The 22,357-nt window shown below is 37.9% G+C and overlaps 1 protein-coding gene across 5 annotated transcripts in view; it reads right to left on the bottom strand.

The window, feature by feature from the left end:
- grm5b (glutamate receptor, metabotropic 5b) overlaps positions 1–22,357 on the bottom strand; it is a 487,360-nt gene that overhangs the window by 300,107 nt on the left and 164,896 nt on the right. The gene's annotated exons all lie outside the window — the stretch shown is intronic.

Below are 22,357 nucleotides of genomic sequence, written 5' to 3'. Positions count from 1 at the left end.
AGCTTTCCTCACCACCCTATCCACATGAGATTCCACCTTCAGGGAACTATGCACCGTTATTCCTAGATCACTCTGTTCTACTGCATTCTTCAATGCCCTACCATTTACCACGTATGTCCTATTTGGATTATTCCTACCAAAATGTAGCACCTCACACTTATCTGCATTAAACTCCATCTGCCATCGTTCAGCCCACTCTTCTAACTGGCCTAAACCTCTCTGCAAGCTTTGAAAACCTACTTCATTATCCACAACGCCACCTACCTTAGTATCATCTGTATACTTACTAATCCAATTTACCACCCTATCATCCAGATCATTAATGTATATGCCATACAACATTGGACCCAGTACAGATCCCTGAGGCACACCACTAGTCACCGGCCTCCAACCTGACAAACAGTTATCCACCACTACTCTCTGCCATCTCCCATCCAGTCACTGTTGAAACCATTTTACTACTTCAATATTAATACCTAATGATTGAACCTTCCTAACTAACCTTCCATGTGGAACCTTGTCAAAGGCCTTACTGAAGTCCATATAGACAACATCCACTGCTTTACCCTTGTCAACTTTCCTAGTAACCTCTTAGAAAATTCAATAAGATTTGTCAAATATGACCTTCCACGCACAAATCCATGTTGACTGCTTCTAATCAGACCCTGTCTATCCATATAATTATATATGCCATCTCTAAGAATACTTTCCATTAATTTACCCACCACTGACGTCAAACTGACAGGCCTATAATTGCTGGGTTTACTCTTAGCACCCTTTTTAAACAATGGAACCACATGTGCAATACGTGAGCAATATATGAGCAATTATATATGCTTTTTTGAAATTTATAGTTTCTATTAGTATTTTTTTGAAATGTATTTCTGCCACATAACAACAAATTTCATGACAAATGCCAGTGATATTAAACCCAATTCTAATTCTGATATTTCTTTGGGACTTTGATCTATTTGAAGTTACATCCATCTGATTAAACTCAAGAAGCTGATATAAATTTTTTAAGGTAGTAAAACAGAAAGAAACTGAAAGACAAATTATATCTGACATCTGTAGCAATATCCAAAGTATTTTAATTGCATCTTCTAGTTTGAAAGAAATTCAGAAATGCTGGAAGCACTCAACAGGCTAGGCAAAGTGTGGAAGGAAAACAAAATTAAAAATTTCAACTTAAAGATGTTACCTTTTTTCCTCTTTCTATAGGTGCAGCCTGACCTGCAGTGCATTTCTAACATACCCTGATTTGTTTTATTCTCAACTACCAGTTCAGTTGCTCCAGTTGAGCTTGAGAAAATAATCAATGGTCCAACTCCAGATGGTTATGAAAAAGTTCCCACTGAAGTATAAACCATGGACCATAGCAGTGAGCTCTATAAGTTGATGCTTATCATCTGAAAATCCAATTCTCACACTCACTTTTGCACATGAAGAATGAGGAATAGGAGCCGCCCATGGGAGTGCAGCCTATAACAGTTAATCTCATCAGCAGGACAAGATGAAACAACTGAAGAACAAAGGAATATATAAATCATAGTTTGCATAAATAGAGCTCCTCTTATTTCCATTTATTTGATTTAATTTTCAAAATGGAATTTTTTATTACCAGTACTTGAATAAAGTGATGATCACATGGCTGTGATGAAAGATGGTGAATCACTAGTAATTAAGTCACAGTACGTGTGCTAAGTATTAATTCATTTGGCCTGCTGCTTGGACTTGTGCCTATCTAGCCTGATGCTAAAAGCTGGACAAGCTGATCCTTCCCCCTACCCCACCCACCCCATTTAAAGTAGAGTAGTGAGGTGTAGCAAGTCATCAGTATTGAACAGGCCCCCACCTGGGTACCGCTGGGTTTCACATCCAGAATGCTTTGACAGTGCTGGGTAAAGAGCCTTAACTTTTTTCAGAACTGGGGACTTCATTTAACAGCTTTTAATGTTACTGACTAATAATTTAAATTATTTAAGTTTTCTGTAAACTTTGTAAATATACATATTTAAAAAAGCAAAATAACAAAGTAAAACATTAAATCATTAAAATTAATTAAAATTCACATAAAACCAAGCTGAAGTATAAGCCCACCTTTTCCTTCCTAATGTCCATTCAAGTGAATATAGATTCCAATGGCTGGCAAGAAGTGGATGAAAAGATTAAGTTCCTGCAGTGATTTACCACACATCTGGAGAGAGTGAAGGAACATAATTCAAAGACCTCACAAGATAGGTCAGTCTTACTATGCCAAAACTTCTGCAAAATTCATCACCCAACAGGTTCAGTTGCAGAGCACATTCAAGACAGAAATCAACAGATTTTTATATATTAAGAGAATCAAGGGATATGAGGTTGTTGCTGGAAACTGGAGTTATAATATTAGTGACGATGATATTTAATGGTAGAACAGGTATGAGAGGCTGAAGCTTTTTTTGTTCTTAGGTCTCATTGGTGGAGGAAATTAACTGTTCAAAATATAATGAAATGGAAGTAGACTGATTTTCTGCCTGCTGTCAGTTAAAAACTGGCAGAAAAGAAACAGAAACCAGGAACATTGGGACTTTTGTGCCCATTGGGTGTTTTGGGTTGCTTTCATCAGTTACACTTAGGTTTGTACCTGATGTAGCTAAAAGAGCCCACCTGTGAATACAGTGCTCCCAGGAAATGTAGAGACCAGCCCAACCATATCTGCAGATTTATAATCAGCACGGCCATGCACCATTGCCACTTTGCTAAGGAGAAATGAATCATCATTGGCTTGATGCTCCATCGTAGAGCTGCCTGAAGCTGCTCCTGCACAGTCCTTAGACAAAAAAAGAACAAAAGGATGATGTGGATATGATTCTGGGAGTTAGGATTTGGTTGATGGGAAAATATGAAACCTGGTCATGACATGCTGTTAATAGTATTTTGTTGAAATTACTGTATACATGATCACAAATCTGTGCGTGCATAAAAACAATCTAACGTAGGATTCAGGTTTAGTTGTCTATTTAATATTTCAGTAATACTTGAGTGATATTATAAATATGCTGTTTGATTAATCATTCTTGTTCATTGAAATAATTAATTATGGGTTTTATGTAAAAGTATGTATGTGAATGACATACATCATCACACCACCACATCATAAGTGCATACCTCGCTTAAAGTAAAAATGAAATTAAGACTCACATTCCTGGATCTGTGTTTTATTTCTATTAGGTTCATGTTTTGGAGTTAGAAAACATAACCGCAGTGACAAAATATTTTTAAAATAAACTTGAGACAACGACCTTCCTGTTCAAGTGCAGCAAGATATTAGAGTTTAAAAAAAACAGCACAGCACGTATCTCTTCAGGAGGGAGAGAGAGAAGATAGTCAATTTAAAGAAAAAGCCAGAAAGTGGACAAATTCATGGGTTCATAAACAAAGATTATTACCAGGAGATAATAATCATAAATTTGAAAAAAGCAGAAATGTGTGGCCATATTGGAAAGACAGATGCATTCGATTACCCAAGGGAAAACTGGATATGGTAAACTGAGTGAATTGAGCAGCATTTTGAAGCAAATAAAATAGCCGATGAAAAACGAGTGCCAGTTTTGCCGAGTATATTGTGTTTAAAGGCATACAGTTTGCTTAGAAGTTTGACTGCTCCAACAAACAAGCTGAAATGAGCTTTGCTAAATTCACAAAAGTAACACAGGAACATTTAGAACCAAAACCATTGTTGATTAAAGAACACTTCAGGTTTTATGACTGGAATCAAAAGGATGGGGAGACCATTTTAGCATACATGGCTGAATAGATGAAACTGCTAGTTTGTCAGTTCAGAGATGGGCTTAATGATACTGTCAAGATGCTGGAGCAGGGATCCAATTGCAGACCCAGTACTGTACACACAGGTGATATTAATTGAGTTACAAATCCAGAGTTGCAAACAAAATCAGTGTCAAAGTCCAGGCAGAGATCAAAACATCCAGAGAAATCCAAAAACCGGAATCCAGAAACAGGCAGAGTCAACATTCAGAGTACAGAGTACAGATACAAATGCTGGAAAGCTCAGGAAAACTCACTGGCACAATCTGACAACAAACAGGTGAAATCACAGGACTGAAATACACCGAGCAATAAACAGAGAGGCAGATGATAAGTGGAGCACAATGAGACACAGGTAATAATGGGAAACAGATGAGAGACAGAGTACTCAGAAATACAGGGGCCGGAGTAGAGCAGGAGAGGGGACAGGAGCACATGGCAATACAAAACCACAGACTGACAGCTAGGGGGAAACACACAAAAAGACAGAGTTCAACTGGAGGTACTGGCAGATACACTAAAAGATAGCTTAGCTTGTAGAATCTTAGAAGAAAACATTCCAAATGGTTCCTAAAAGAAGCGCAACTTACATTTAAAGGAGCAGTTGAAATAGTTATATCAATGGAAACTGCAAACAAAGGCATGACTGAGCTGTAGTCCAGAATAAAAGAGAGCATGAACAAAGTCGGATGTCCAAACAGAAACTTGCCTGGCCGAACTAATTGTGCTACTGTTGTGTCGGGGGCTCACATGCATCAGACCAATGCAGATTTAAAGGGAAAACTTACAGAAAATGCAACAAAGAGCATGTTGGGCAGTCAAAGATAAATGGACTACACGGGGAAAAGTAAAGGATAAAATGTCAAGTTGTAGTTTCAAAATGAGCAGGAATCTGTATGGCTGATACAAATCTGATAATGATTAGGGTGATAGGATGGGGTTCCCTTGAGATTTACTACATGAAAACTAACAATAGTCAAACAATCGGCTTACACCACAAGTGAACGACAAATTAACCAAAATGGACTTGGACACTAACTCATCTGTTCAGTCATTCCACAAAATGAACTTGAATGGCATTTCAAAGATCCTGAACTGAAGCCTGCAGATATCCAGCTAAGAACTTATACTGGAGAAAAGATATGTCATGTGGAAATAACACTTCTAACAGTGAAATACACAACCAACAAGCCACATTAAGCTTGTATGTGGCAAAACAGGAGGGCCAGCATTGTGTGGTTGTGATTGGTTGAGACAACTACAACTTGATTGAAGATCCATGCACAATTTGCATGCCACAACCCCTGCATTAGAGTCAATTAAAAGCAAATTAAGAATAGTATTGGATGATACGCAGCAGTGTTCAAGGATGACACTGTAGAACTCAAACATATCAAGGATAAAATAGTGTTAAATGAAAATGCCACTCCCAATATTTTACAAAGTCCGCTGGTTCCTTATGCCATGTATGATAAAGTAGCCAATGAGCTAGATTGCATAGAGGCTGTAGGAATTCTTTCCAATGTTGAGTGCAGCCCATGGGCAACACCAATGGTCCCGGTACCTAAGAAGAATAGATCTATCAGGAACTGTGGTGATTTTAAGGGCACAATCAGCCCACTACTGAAAGTAGATTAATACATTCTGCCCAGGATAGAGGATATCTTTGCAAACCTTTCCAAAGGAAAACACTGCAGCAAAGTGGACTTAGCCAAGACCTACCTACACCTGGGGTTGGTTTGCCTTATGTGGCGATTGAAAGTTGTTGTACCATTCAAGCTGAGAGCTAAAGTGTTAGAGGAACTACATGCTTAGTCAGTGACAATGAACTACAGTTTGTTGTTGAACAGTTTCAGTCATTCCTGAAAATGAATGGAATAAGACATATTACATCTGCACCATGACACAATACAAATGCCTTTGTGGAAAGGTTTGTCCAGAGTCTAAAGAACACACTGAGAGCAAGGTTGGCAGAACACACCATACTGACACTGCATCAGAAGCTCTCTAATTTCCTCCTTGCAATTTGCAAAGCAGCACACTCCACAACCAACAACTCACCAGCTATGCTGGTCCTTGGTCATCCCTTGTGTTCATGTTTGGATCTCCTCAAACCCCATCGCAGTTGTATATGCAAGGCAAAGAGCTGCGACAAATTAAAGGCTCATCAAACAAGGAAATTTGATGTTTCACCCCTGGACAAGCAGCCCTGGTGTGGGACTACAGAGGTGATCAAAAGTGGGTACTTGGGAAGATTAAGGTTAGAACTGGACCACTCTCCTACTCAGTGGAGATTGCATCTGATATCATCTGGAGATGACACATTGATCAGTTGAGGAGAGCGGATCAATTGTTGGAGAATAAATGTGGCCAGAGCTGTCAGAACCACTTCCTGCAGTCCCAGAATCAACTTCTACAACCACCACGGAGAAGGTGCCAGAACCTGAGATTGTTTCATAGCCACAAATCTCATCTGCCAAGGAAAGACAATATTGCACGAGAGTAAGAAATCCTCCACAGCGATTAAATCTTCAAATATTTTAAAAGTTTAAATCTTTATATATATAATATTATATTACACATATTATAATTTCTGTTTTTGAACTATTTTAATCTATTCAATATATATTTATATACTTATTGTAATGGATTTACTTATTTTTTTCTTCTTTCTATACTATCATGTATTGCATTGAATTGCTGCTGCTAAGTTCTGAAGGAACAACTTAAAATTTCCATATTAATTTAACTAATTCATTACAGGTTATATGTATAAGTACATGAATGACATATGTCATCATGCCACTATATCATATATGTATGCCTCACTTAAAATAAAAACAAAACTAAGGTACACGTTCCTAGCTCCGTGTTTCCTTTCAATTAATTTTATGCTTTGGCGTTACAAAACATAACAGGTTTCATTTGATGTCTGCACATATGGCCCTGAGGATAGTTCACCTGTGAATGGCAGCCCAATGCCAATGGTTTGGAAAACCTCAGACTGAATGTCCTTGTGAAGTTGCCAGGAATGGTGAAAGTGCAAAACAGCCAATGCATATTCAGCTGCCTAATGTAAGTTGTATATCTCCCAAATTTCATTTCATTATCAATTTCTGACAACTGCTGAATCAATATTAATCTACTTTACACCATCACCAAAGAAAGACTTATTACCAGCTGGGCCTGAAGAATCCTGAGGTCATATGCAAGGCCAGGGGAGAGAGAATTGCTACAGCTCCCACCTCTTTTGGTGCAGACAAATGTCCTGCATCAGTTGTGTATCTTCCTTGCTCTTATTAGAGAGAGAGAAATGCAGATGTAATCATGGGAACTAACAAAATGTTCATGCTTGACAAAGTAAATGATAAGGATGGGCACTTCTCCCTCCTTCGCACAAAGGTGGCTGTTACGATATTATACAATGAAAATAACAATCAACATTTCTGAAACATTTTCAATCTTTACAAATCTTTCAATTCTTACATTAGGTATCTTGAAGATCTGAATCCAAAACTGTAGTACTGGCAGTGAGCTATTCAATGAGAAGAAACTATTTTTTTTAAAGTGCAGATTGTTTAGGTAGGATCAACAAGGAAAATGATCAGACTTTCACAAAGAGATGCTGTTTCATTTTATCATTGGTGAATGAATTTCCAACAGTTTAGTGAAGCTGAATTATTTTCATACTAAAACATCTTGTAAAATTGGTTGGCAAATGATGGTTCCAATAATCATAAAGAGGGAAATCACTTACATCTGCCTGTTCTCTGATTCTGAACTTTTTGTTAAATATGTGACAATATTGACACTTGTAAGAGCTTGTGGTTAAAATGCACAACAGCATGGGAGCAATTTTCCAGATACACAGTGACAGCAGGAAATCTCAGTGGCTGACAGCAAAACTCATCATTGCAAGCTTGTATTTCTTTCCCCATGAATTAACAACGAGAAAATTCTCTGCTGCCAATGAACTCTCAGTAAATGATCTCGTTGGTACAAGTTTTGGTCCTGTTTTAAATGTACTCTTTTAGATGCATAGTGTGCAAAGTTATTTGGGTTTGCCAAATGTCTTGTGATATGTAGTCTTGATTATAGAGCAGGTAGGAGAGATCGACACAAAATGCTTGCAGTGGCATGGCCATATACTCATACTGGAGGCATCTTCTGTCATGTTGCATGCTGCTGCCTCTACATCAGATATCTAATGGGATCAACCAAAGCAGAACAGCATACATTTCTGGCTTGCATAGTACTCGTGTTATACGAGTAATGGTGTGATTGCAAAGCTCTCTGAAAACGGGCTAAGAATCACCTTGGCAATGTTAATAGAATTAGTCACAGAATTATCATCATAAAACACTACAGCACAGAAACAGGCTCATGGGCCCATCTAGTCCATGCCAATCTATTATTCTGCTGAGTCCCATCAATCTACACCTGGACCATAGCCCTGCATCTCTTTCCCATCCGTGTACCTGTTCAATTTTTTCTTAAATATTGAAGTCAAACCAGCATCCACCACTTCCACTGGCTGCTTGCTCCACGCTGTCACAACCCTCTGAATAAAGGAGTTCCCTGCTCCTGTTCCTCTGAAGCATTTCATCTTTCACCCTTAACCCATAACCGCTAGATCTAGTCCCACCCCATCCGCCTGCTTGCATTTTCCCTATCTATACCCCTCATAATTTTGTATACTATCAAATCTCCCCTCATGCTCCTATGGTCTAGGGAATAAAATCTTATGTTTATCAAATTTCCTACCCTAAAGCATGGAAGTTAGGTGAGCAATGATAACCTTTCATGAATGGCATTGTATTATTTTGAAGATGCTTAAAATCTAATCTGAATGCTAGGGGGCATCTCATTTCTCCCCACTGTCTTCACCTCTGTTTTTGAAAATCAGGGGCCCTTAGTTTTGCCAGAGTAGTTATGTATCAATGAAAATTCCACCCTCTTTATTGGCTGAGGCCCCAAAAGACTTCCATCCTTTCCAAATGGTGAGCCATCCAAAAGCATATAATCAGCTCAGGCATATGTTTCCTGGATTGAAATGCTGCCTCTCTGTGAAAATGGATGCTGCTAACCATCTAATGGGGCAAACAGAGAATCTACCAACTGTCCAGTCTGCACCACCATTAAAACCTGGCTTACGTTATGCTTGTGAATTCAAAGCACAGCCAACTAACAATTTATGGTAGGTCATCAAACATGTATTGAAATTTAAACCACACAAACTGCTTTGGAATTGTAAAGAAGGTTTTAGTTGCTGCTGTGCATATATGACAGTATTATTAGTTAGTGTGCAGATCTGTAACAAATCACAGAAATGGAGAAAAATGCTGTTATCTGTATTGGCTGTCTTCAATTTGCAGTCTTTTTGTTCCTGTATTTTCCTGACAGTTACTGAATACTAAATGCTCTCTGATGCTCTGCCCAGTATGCTGGTATTTTAAGCACGTTGGCAGCAACCTTCAACGCTCCATTCAGGACATTCAGCTGCTCCTGCTGGAGCTCATAAATTCAATCATAACAACAATATATTTGCTGATCCAGTTGCTTTATCTATTCTAATGATCTGCAGTGAAATACAATCTATCAGAAATTAACAAATCAGTGTTTTGTAAAGCATCATATTGGGGTGTCTGGCTTGAATTTATACCCTCTTTGTTATCTTTGAGTATTGAATTATAAGCATAAAATGTAGCCATATGTACTTTATGGGCTACACCTGTTAGAATCTCATTTTATGTTGCTGATATTCCCATCAATAATTCCTCACTCCCATCTACCACTCACCTAGCAGGGGTGATTTACATTGGCCAATTAACCCATATTTTTGGGATGTGGAAAGGAACAAGAGTCCCTGGGGAGGGATGTTTGGAAGAGATGTACAAGGTGTAAAACTGGATAATTGCAGCAAGCAGTCTGCAGTGATTTGAGGAAGACAGAATGGACTATATGAGGGATAGACAACCAGTGTAGCCACTGAAGGTGGAGATAATCAGCGTGCACACACACACACACAACACCACCCCCCCCCCCCCCCCCAATTCTGAACCAGACTGAGCCCTTAGATTTGCTCCCTGGAGCAGCTGGAGTAAATTCAAGCCTCGATCTCAGTTATATTAGCAAGGCAAAAATGCTGTGAAACTCACAGAGATGACAGCTGCCAGTTCAGTTAACAGCCTTGGCGCCACAGACAGAGGAATGAACATCGTGGGAGAGCAAGTAAAATCAGCCCGGCCTTCGCCTCTGGTCCCGTCATTGGGCTTTCCAGTCTATCTGGACTGGTGTTTAAATTGTCCAAGCACCAGGTAAGGGCCTCACTTTTGAACCTGGATCCTGGTGCAGCGATACACTTGGGCCACACAACCCAAAGCTGTTCTTGTTCTCACCAAATCGGCTTAGTGCTTGGAATGATCCAACCTTGCATCCAGATTAGGTGGACAGATATCAAAACTCCTCCGCATTGATTCCTCTCCAAATCATTCACTCCAACTCCAACATCGATACCAACTCTGTCTGTGTCTACATCTTGAACATGTTGTGCCTTGGCTTTGCACTGCACCTGTACGGCCCATCCTTTGAATCAACTTCACCTCTGCTTGCTTCTTCATTGTTCATTTAAGATATAGGGACAGGAGTAGGTCACTATAGTAGGACAGTTTTTGGCTCAGAGAATTCAAACACTCACAGACCTTTTCAGGAGGAAATCCTTGCTCATCTCAGTGATAAGTGATCAACCTCCAACGTAAGACTGTGTCATCAGCTCTAAACTCACTCACCAGGGGAAGCATCTTTGAAGCATGCATCATACCAAGTTCCTTTAGAGTTTTCGGTGCTTTGATTACATCATCCCTACTCTCTATAAAATGCAAGGATCAGGAGTAGAACTAGATCATCAGCTCTTCAAAGCAACTCTGATTTTCATCAAGAGTATGACTGACCTTTTACTTCAACTCCATTTTCCTGCTACCCCCCCCCCCCCCAAATGCTTCATACCCAAACACCTTTTAATGGATTCATGCAGCAAGGAAAGAGGCACTTAGCCCCAGCGTATCTCTGCTGACCAAGATATCTTCCTAAGATAGTCCCATTTGCTAGCATTTGACCCATATCCCTCTAAGTCTTTTCTTTTCATGAATCTCTTAAATGTTGTTAATGTACTTGCCTCAACTGCTTCATCGGGCAGCTCATTCAATAAACTGAACACTCTCTGGATGGAAAACTTGTCCCTCAGGTTCCTATTAAATCTCTCTCCTCTCATTTTTTACCTCTGCCCTCAAGTCTTGATTCCCAAACCTGGGGAAAAAGACTGTGTGTACTTACCCTTTCTATGTCCCTCTATAATTTTACAGACCTCGATAAGATCACACCTTATTCTCCTACACTTTAATGCTCAACTTCTCTCTGTAAGACTGTCCCTTGAGTCCTGGTAACATCTTTGTAAATCACCTCTGCACTTTTTGATTTCTATTTTAAATTAATTCAATGATTGAGTCAGCACAGGCCTCTGAGCTAGATAATTACAAATTCTGAGTGAAGAGTTTCCTCATCTCACTCTTAAATCTCATACCCCTAATTCCAAGACTGTGGCTATTGGTTCTGAACTTCTCATTTAAGGGAAACATCCTCCCTTCCACCACCTGCAAAGTTTTATAAATTGTCGTGGGTTCCAATGAAATCATCTCTCACTTTTTTTCTAAAATTCTACGAATTAAAGGTCTCGTCAATTCAATCTTTCTCAGACATCAAAACACTCAATGATTCAGAAACACCTTCTTCACCTCCACTACCAGATTACAGAACAGTCCTTGAACCCATACACAAGCAAATAATGTGTGATTGAAGAACACTTGCAAGTTTTCTAGTCCAATTAATCAGCGGTAACACAAAAATAGGATAATAGACCAATTAAGATATCTGCACCAATCAAGACCCTCTATCTCAACATAATATTTGCACACATTGTTTATAACCCTTGATATTTTTTGAAACAAGAAATCTATTTACCTCCTTCTTATATATATATTCAAAGAAATGTCCTCCATCGCCTACAGTGGTATAGAATTCCACAGGTTTATCATTCTTTAAGTGCAGAAACTTTTCTCTTCTTAGTCCTAAATGTCATACCTCATTATGAGACTGTCACCCTGCTGGTTCTAAATACACCACCCTTCCAACCCAATAAGTAGAAATATCCTTCATGATCTTGCCTGTCTTTAGCAATCAAAATTCTGTACATTTCATTGAAATCCTCTTATTCTTTCAGACAGCAGTGAAAGTAGGCCTAGTCAACCAAATCTTCCATTGTTCAAATGTTCCATCATCCCAGGAATCAGTCCAGTGAACATCTATGCACTTGCTCTTGGTGATATATCATTTTTTGGTAAAGAGACCAAAACTGGACACAATATTCTAGGTATAGTTTCAGCTCATCCTGGATAATTGTAATAAGATGTCAAAGTTTAATGTTCAAAGTAAATTTTCTATCAAAGTATACATATGTCATCATATACAATCCCGAAATTTGTTTTCTTACCAGTATACTCTGTAAATGCCAAAAAGTCAAGTTGCAGCTTCAAAAGGAGCATGGAGCTGCATGATATTGATGGGAGAATCTCTGATAATGATGAGAGTGACTCTGAACTGGGTAGAATTGAGATTTAACATTGAAAACTAACATGAGACAAGCAATATGGCTTAAACCAGAAGTAAATTAATTAAAATAGAACTGGACACTGGATCTTCTGTTTCAGTCATTTCACAAAATGAGTTTGAATGACATTTCAAAGATACTAAGCCTGCAGATATCCCACTAAGAGATTATACTGGAGAGAAGATAACTCACATGGGATTGACATCTGTAACAGTAAAATACAACAACCAACAAGCCATATTGAGCTTGTATGTGGTTAAAATAGGAGGGTCAGCATTGTGCGGCTGTGAAATGCTGAGACATTCACAACTTGACTGGTGATCCATGCACAATTTGCATGCCACATCCCCGTGCAGTAGAATCAACTGAAAGCAAATTAAGGAAGGTACTGGATGATATCACAGCAGTGTTCAAAGATGACATTGGAAAACCCAAACACATCAAGACTAAAGTAGTGTTTAATGAAAATACGCACACCCAAGTTTTACAAAGCCCTTCCAGTTTCTTATATCAAAGAAAATAAAGTAGCCAGTGAGCTAGATCACATGGAGGCTGAAGAAATGACATTTGTAACAGCGAAAGACAAAAACCAACATGCCATTTTAGGTTTGCATGTGATATAAAAAAAATGGGAGGGCCACCATGCAGGGAAGTGATTGGCTGAGACAATTACAACTTGATTGGAGATCCATCCACCATTTGTATGCCACATCCCTTGTTATAGAGTCAACTGAAAGCAAATTAAGAAAGTACTGGATGATGCCACAACTGTCTCCATGCTGTACACCTTGAACAATTACCCAACAGAGGACAAGCAGACGTTGGTGCCAATCTATGTGCCTCTGGTTGGAAAGCATGTTGGGTCAAGGAAGGACCATGCTGCTTAGAGGAATCATGAAAGTGACAAAACCTGTGGTTCAATTTCAACGGCTTTGTAAGCAACATATCTGAGAAAGCTTCTGATATGTTAATCAGGCAGTTCCTTGTGAAATATGGCTTGGTTTTAAGCTGTAAGAGAGTTCAAGAAGCTTCAGGAAAGTTGCAAGCATCTACTTTTTGTGATTTAAAGAACCAGAATCTACTTTATGTGCATTAAGGTTATTGCATGAACTTCAAGTGTGAGACAAAAAAAATTGCTTGTAAAAGTAGATGCAAAGCCCAAAGCCCAGCTGGATGAATGGAAGGTCAAAAAGAAAGGATGGAGATCCTTTGGAGAATGGAGGTACTAAAACAGAGGATTCCTCAGATGATGTTGTGGATGAGGAAACCAAAAGAGATATCAGATTGTAAAGGGAGCAATAAATTAATAAAAGAATACTCCATTGAACAAAATGCACTTTCCTAAGATCAAGAAGCACATCCTAGAAATAAGAAAAAGGAAAAGAGAATGATGCAAGTGCTATGGAAATGGATAACAATAAACAAGACCTAATTTCTCAATAAGTTAGCAAAATCAGAGGTACTCACAAAAACAAGGAGGATGAGAAAAAGAAAGACAAGTAGTTGAAAAGGAGCGAAGAGATTGAAAGAAAGAAGATGAGTGTGAAAGAAATAAGGAATGTGAGAGAAAAAAAAGTGCAAGAACAAGACAGTGAGCCGGATCAGGACCGTGAGCAAGATTATGATAGGGATTGTGAGAACAAAGGATAAGAAAAGGGAGCACGACCAAGAAAGGGATAAAGAGTGGGACTGAGAGTGGGGTAAAGAGGGAGAAAGAAGATAGGATGGGGAGAAAAGCAAGGATTAAAGTAGATCCAGAAAGAAAAGCCAAGAAAAGGAGTAGAAAGGTATCCAGAGTTGTCAGAACCATTTCCTGCAGTGCCAGTGTCAACTCCTATAACCACCACAGAGGAGGCCCGAGTACCTGATCTTGTTTTCATAGCCTCAAGCCTCACTGCCAAGCGGAGTGACCTCCCTCGTCAGGAAGGACCTTATCCCACAAGAGTAAGAAATCCTCTGCAGCGATTAAATCTTTAGGTCTGAATGGGATCATTTAAAATTCACTATGCTGTGGATGTTTATATAGTGGTTGTATAATATAGCATACTATATATATATATAGTAAATGTATACAAGTTGAGATTTATTCTATATTGAGTTTTAATTTATAATTAAATAGGGAGGAGTGTTGTGCATTTAGTATGTTAGTAATATTTCAGTAATATTGTAAATATATTGTTTGATTAAGCATTATTTGTTTTTTACATAATGTATTGCAGGTTATATGTAAAAGAGGTAAATGGCATACGTCACTACACGCCACGTCATTCATGCATATCTCACTAAAGTAAAAAGTAAAATATATACACTTATTCCCTGTTCCGTGTTTCCTTTCAATTAGTTTTTATGTTTTGGAGTTACAAAACATAACAAGCAGCATCCATCATCAGGGACCCCACCACCTAGGGCATGCTCTCTTCTCACTACTGTAATCAGGAAGGAGGTACAGAAGCCTTAGGATCCACATCACCAGGTTCAGGAACAGTTGTTACCCCCCCAATCCTCAGGAACAGAGGGGCTAACTTCACACAACTTCACTCAACCCAGCACTGAATTGTTCCCACAAACCATGGTCTCACTTTCAAGGAATCTTCATCTCATGTTTTCAATATTGATTGCTTATTTTTAATTATTATTATTATTGTTTCTTTGTATTTACTATAAATGCCTGCAAGGAAATGAATCTCATGGCTTTATGTGGTGACATATATGTACTTTGATAATAAATTTGCTTTGAACTTTGAAACGTTGCACTCAACTTGATAATCACTACCACACTGAGAGAAAACGATAGGATACTACTATGTTGCTTGTTTTTCAATATGTTTCAGTCCAACTTTCAATCAATTTTAACCTAATCTAATCTGCTTAATATTTCATACTAATCTCTTCTGTGAGACTTCATCAAAGAGTTTCCAAAAATCCAATATACTATATCCATTTGACCAGTTACACCAACAAAAACATTCCAGAACATCTGTTTAAACAAGATTTCCCTCCGACATTGACTTTGTATAATCACATTCACATTTTCTGAGTTTCCTGTCATATAATCTGTACAAAAGAATCAAATATTCTAGCTTTTCTCCACAACTGAGTTTGGGTTAATTGGTCTATAGTTCGCTATTTTTCTTCCCTCTTATATTTCACTAGTGGAGTTACATTTTCTATATTTCTGAACATTAAATCATAGTTTGACAAACACTGGAAGATGACAATGAACGAGTTAACTGCTTTCCTGCCTACACTTTAATACACTGGAATTTCTAATCAGACCCTGAGGATTTATCTTCCAATCCCATTGAGTTCTTCAGTGTTCAGGGATCTCACCTGGTCCCTGAACTCCTCCATCCTGATCAAAAAGGCGCAACAGCGCCTTTATTTCCTACAGAGCATCAAGAAAACTCATCTGTGTCCCAGGATTCTGATGGACTTTTACCACTGTACCATTGAGAGCATACTCACCAACTGCATCTCAGTGTGGTATGACAGTTGTCCCGTATCGGACAACAAAGCACTCCAGCGGGTGTTGAAAATGGCCCAGTGGATTATCGGCATCCAATTGCCCACCATTGAGAACATCTACCATAAACGCTGCGTGGGCAGGGTGAAAAGCATTATCAAGGATGCATCTCATCCTAACCATGGACTTTTTACTCCCCTCCCATCCAGTAGGCGCTACAGGAGCCTCCACTCCCGTACCAGCAGGCACAGGAAGAGCTTCTTCCCTGAGGCTGTGACCCTGTTGAACCTCACATCACAGCACTAAGCAGTATTGCACCCATATTGCACTGTCTCAGTACTTTTATACTTGTGTGCTGTAGCACTTACTTTTTATTTGCAGTTAATTTGTAAATAACACTATCCTTTGCATTTCTGGATAGATGCTAACTGTACTTCATTTGACTGCCTTTGCTTCCCCCTTCTCCCAAACACAAGAGATTCTGTGGATGTTGGATATCCACAGCGACACACACAAAACAGAGTTCTTCAAGCACTTTCTGCTGTAATTTTTTATCAGCTGAGTAAAGCACTTAACTTCCTTCTCACATCATTGTATCAAACGTTCACATTAAGATTATTGTACAATTCACAGTATTATTCCCCAGAAGCATGTTTTCATGTGAGACTAGCACCACAAGTTCAATTGCGTCTAATCCCCTGAGGTGGTGTTTGTGTTTGTTTGACAAGCTTGTGAATGGAACTGTGGCACTGCGGAAAAAGGTGACAAAAAGCCAGCTTTAAGCTACCATTAGCTTTACAAATTGATTGAGGGCTTTGAACCTAATGAGAACACGTTAGCTAAAGTCTAGAAGAGAGACATCAATGCAACATCACTTTTGACAATTAAAATTCTCTGAGAAGAAAGCAAATTTCAAATCTATGCTGCAGAAAAAAAAATGAGCTAAAGCACACTTACCTTTAGGTAGAGATTCAAAAGAGAAGAGGCAACCACCCCCCCCCCCCCACCAAAACCCGGTCTTCCTCACAGGTGAATCTAATCCAATGTGTTGGGGTCAAGTAAGATTTGAAAGCATCTGACCCCCCTGCACCACTACTGGCCTTGACACTTGTCAAGGTGAGAACCAGATACATTTGCCCGTTCTCTTTCTGATGGTAATGACTGGTATTTAAATACCCTGCTGAATTGAATGGAGCCCCAATATGGGTCAATAAGGTAAATGCAGATAAGTGATTTTTGGTTTTATTTATCATTATTATATATTTTATTTTAATTTTCATCCGGTATGTGGTAAAATAAATTTATTATGTCATTTAGTATTATGTCACCTGAAGTTAAGTGTCTCTGATTATCAGAGACACTTACAAACAGTTGAATGAAAACCTTTAATGGGCCTAGCTGTCACAAGGCCATCGTCGACTTGAGGGCCTCAGAATCCACCCCAGCATCAAGCTTCATCTTGCAGACTGATCTGCTTCGCTGGATGGATGTGGCCTCCTCTTCAATTGGACTCTCAGAGAGATAGAACAGCCACAGGGATCAAGTGAGGAGCAACTGCATTGCATGGGGTGAGTCAGGAATCATCTGTGGAAACCAAGGAGTAATGGCAGATGCTGAAAGAAAACACTGGAAAGACCCAGCAAGTTAGGCAGCATCTGAGAAACAGTTAATGTTCCAAGCTGAAGACCCTTCAACAGAACGAGGAAAGAAAGATAAAAGTGGTAGCTTTAAGTTGCAGAGAATTGTGGGTAGGATGATTAAAAAACCGAACATAGGTCATAAAGGAATGCCAGGGTTACCATAGAGATGTCATCCAGTAAATGGGTTCACGGATGCAGGTCAATCCATCCTAATATAGTTCAACTAGCTCAGAATTAGATGTATGATTCTTTTAACACATAAACTTAGGGTATGCTACATATTAAAACAGACATATCATGGGCAAATTTGGTTTTGGGTAGCAGCATAGATCCACTGATATTTCTTCTACTGCTCACTAGATATGGTTAATGTTTGCTGTTTCACTGAAACAGTTGGCACTGATAATCAGGAGACCTGATAATCAAGAGACATGCTAAACAGGTGGTGTTTGATCTGATATCATCAATTACATTAGGACCAAACTGAAAACTACCCATGTTTTGATTAAGAACTTCAATCCAGCAGTAAACAAAACTATTTTTGCCAAACACAGACATATTAGACAACAAAAATGTTGCTGACAAATAAACATGAGATCTTAGAAAACAGGGTCAGACTAGAGATGATAGGGAACATCAAGTTGTAATCTGTTCAGTGATATGCATTCAAAACAACAGGCTTGCTAGAATATAAAAAACACCGCAGAAGTCCAACATTAAAACAAATAATTTGACACCAGAATGTAAATATTTTCAGATTTAAAATGCAAATTTTTGACAATAGTGCTACAAATATTGTTGATACAATTGACAGTGTCAAATTAAGCTGTTAATTCCATTTTAGCACATAGTAGTGCTATGAATACGATTTCTATATAGCTTCAGATTGGAGCATAGTCCATGCAGCCAATTTTTAAATTAGTCACTGAAACCCAGATTAAATTATTGCAGTTTCAGTAAAACAGCTATGTGTCATGTCTGAGGATGAACACCCTTAATGGCACCAAATAGCATTCAAAAACAAATTAGTTCAAAACACTTTCATGAAGACTTATAGTTTTGAATAGAAGCAGGATATATCAACTTGTAAGTGCTTGTTGACAGCAATTGTCTGTCTATTAAGTGTACTTGAACCAGTGATCAGTTTCCAGGGAAAACACCTTTCACCAGCCAGAACTTGATGAGCTATCTTTGAAGGTTGGTTATTGTGGCTCCCTGTATTTATGTGATCAATGAGGAATGATCAGATTGAGGAGTTTAGATGAATAAAATAATTAAGTGTGTATGTTGAGGAAACAAAAACTTTTCTTTGGGTAGGAGAACCTAGAAGTTAATCTTAGAACTAAAGCGAGTCCAATTAGGTGTTAAATCAAGAAACTGTAGACTTCTTGAATCTACAGCTTAAATCAAGAAGTCTAAGAACAAAGCAAAAAAAAAACATTTAAGTAGTTTTGATTATTATTCGACACTTGAACCAGTATCAAAGCAAGTGACAAGTGGAGAAAGGAACTAATATTGAGTTTAGCATTTGGTTTTCCAAATATCAGGATATTCTGAAGATTTAAACACACACATCTGTTAGCTGCAGTGATAAGGAACTTTAACTAATTTGTATGCAAATATTACAGCATGATATTTACATAAAATGCAGTTCATCCATGTATTGTGCTAGAAAGGAGAATCATCAGTTGTCAGATGTACAACTTGCCATCAAAGCAACTGCCTGTTGAATTTACAACTGTTGGCTGCTTGTGTTGAATAAGAAAATGCATTCGGAGTACTAATTTATCACATGCAATTGTTTTAAAAGTCTGATTGCTGGTACTATTGCAGTATCTGGTATATAGTCTATAATTTTCATTTAGTATACATGTGTTACTTTTGTTAACCTCAGTGCTGTACTTGCACACACAAAATATTTTAGCTTACCTGCAATCATAATTAAGTAAGGCAATCATATGCAAAATCATTTTCAGCATAGAATATTACCTAGTCTTTATACAGTACATTGCACAATAGGTACTTGGAAAACAGACACATCTTTTTAAGAAGTACAGTATACTTCTGTGAACTTGTAGAACAGCAATATAAAATTATAAATTTTGATAAATACACAAAAGGAGATGATTAATTGAGTTGGTCTGTGATAGTGAATGATCACAGCAACAGTTATGTAAGTCTGCAATTGGAATACGATTTATTTTAACTATTTTTATTAAAATTGCAACGGTATAGGTTTTAAAAATTGGGGAAATTGTGTGGGTCCGTATGAAATTTAAGACGGGGCTTAATGTTGGTTCTCTCTGTTGTATGTTTATGTGAAAAGTGACATGGCTTATTGCACTGGAGGGGCTGGTGCTCATGGAAGTAACTCAACAGTTTTCTTTGAGCGAAGGTATAATTAGATGGATACGGGAGCATAACAGGAATTCAGAATCTTGGGGACAATTCAATTCAGCAGGTACTTTCTGGTCAATAAGGAATACAGTGTATCTTGGTTGATTCTAATTCCCAACTCTTTGTCTATAATTATTCAAACACTCAAACACTTTCAGATCCGGATCACCTCCATCTTTTGGGCGAAAAATATTTTTCTCACGTAACTAGATAACATGATGTAGACCTCTCTGCAAAGGGATTTGGTCCTTTCTTTGTACACTGTAGGTGTCTTGGTTTTGTATGCCTCAGTTAAATCTTCCCATGGATTTCTTTGTTGAAAGAAAAAAAGACCAAATGAGACAACCACTTCTCACAGAGAGCAATGAGTGATGGTAGAGGCAGATACATTAGAGCATTTAAGAAACTCTTAGGTAGGCATATGGATGATAGAAAATGTAAGTGCTATATGGGAAGGAAGGGATAGATTGATGTTAGGGTAGGTTAAAAGGTAAACACAACATCGTGGGCTGAAGAGCGTCTACTGTACTGTAGTGTTCTATGTTCTTAATATTAATAATGGGAGCAAACATAGCAGAGCAACTAACAAAAGATATTGGTTAAAATAGATTTTTTTCCATTTGTCTTGATGAGAGCACTGATCCTACATCATCAGCTTGGCAAGCCATTATTACTCGATTTTGTGAAGGTGAAGAAGTATGTGAAGAACTGGTTAACTGGGGAATATTACCTGAATGCACCACAGGGATTGAGATATGTAAGGCAGTAGTAAAAGAATTGTCTGGTCGACAAGTTAACCTTACAAAAGTGGTTTCCATGACAACTGATGGTGCTCCAGCATGAACGGTAAAGAGACAGATTTTGTCAATTTGTTTGCAAATTATTTTGGACATTCACTGATAGGTTTTCATTGTATAGTACATGAGAGGGCTTGTGTGCAAAAGCTGGCCTTCAGGAGCCTGAAGAAGTGGTGAAAATTGTTACCAAGGTAATTAATTTTATTTCTGGATGTGCTTTGAATAAAAGACAATTTCAGAATTTACTGAGTGAGGTGAATTGGGTGTACACAGGACTATTTATGTAGAGTAATGTTTCTGGTTTAGCAGCAGTTCTGACCTTAAACAACTTGTTGAATGTTTGGATGAAATTCACCTGTTTTTGATGAGTAACCAAACTTTCTTGTCAAGAATTATATGATGTTATGCGGATTTGCAGACTGATGCTTTTTTACATATTTCTCCTTACGTTTAAATGACTTGAACACCAAATCACAGGGATTTGGCAAAACACTTAATGTTAAATTTGATAATTTAAAAGCTTTTCAATTTAAATTGGAAGTGATGCTGAAAATGGCACTTTAAGTATTTCCCAAACCTAAAAAAGCACATGTCAGAAAATGAAATTACTGAAAAGAGAGACCATCAGAGCTTTTCAGTACAATTTTTGAACACGATTGATTCAAGTGCTAAACAATTTTATTTTGAGACTCAATAAGTTCAGGTCATTTGAAGAAACTGCAAAATTCATGAAGAATCCAGACAGACTAAATATGAAAATATTACATTGAATTGATTTGAATAATTTTGAAATACAATTAATTGGTGTACAAAGCAGCTCAATTTGGAGGTACAAATTTCTTGGCTTAAGAGAAGACCAAGAAAATATTGAAAAATGTCAGTTAGTTAACGGATCAAAGTATACAAAACAAGACAATGAGGTTCTGAGACTTTGGAAGTTCATTCCTGAACTTTTAACTGTCTGAATAATCTTATAAAGGCAATATTAGCAGTATTTTCATTGGCATAGTCATGTGAGTCACTTTTTAAGTGATGAACTTGGTCAAGTCTAATTATTAAAAGAGATTTTCTGATGAAACTAGTGATGCATACATAGCTTTCAAATGCAAGCTGGATATAAACTATTTATCTTTATTTCGGTAACAAAAGTCTCACCGAGAATAGTGTGTTTATATTTTTTCTTTGATCTTTCATGAATATGCACCAAAGCTTAGAATGTCACGTTTACATTTCTTATGTTATTCATGAGGTACAGTAACAATGCTATTGCAAATTGATGTTATTTTTCAACTGTCTTTTTAAAAGATCAATATTAATAATTTTTGGAACATGTTTTCTAAAAGGCTTCATTTAAGGATTCAGTACTTTTATTAATAGTAAAACAATGAATGCACATCAATTAGAAACAGGATTCTCTTTTTTTTCCTTAAAAACATCCATAACAATTGTCACTAATTCATCAACCAATAATAATCTCTGCTCAAAATTATTAGGGCATGCGAGAAATTTTTTTGGGAAGATTATCGCCAATTTGGGTGCACACTCTCAAAAAGTTTACCACCCCAAAAGAGACTACTTATGTATTCCA

The sequence above is a fragment of the Hemitrygon akajei genome, chromosome 4 (genome assembly GCF_048418815.1).
Source record: "Hemitrygon akajei chromosome 4, sHemAka1.3, whole genome shotgun sequence".
Classification (NCBI taxonomy): domain Eukaryota; kingdom Metazoa; phylum Chordata; class Chondrichthyes; order Myliobatiformes; family Dasyatidae; genus Hemitrygon; species Hemitrygon akajei.
This window is presented reverse-complemented; position numbering and strand designations above follow the sequence as displayed.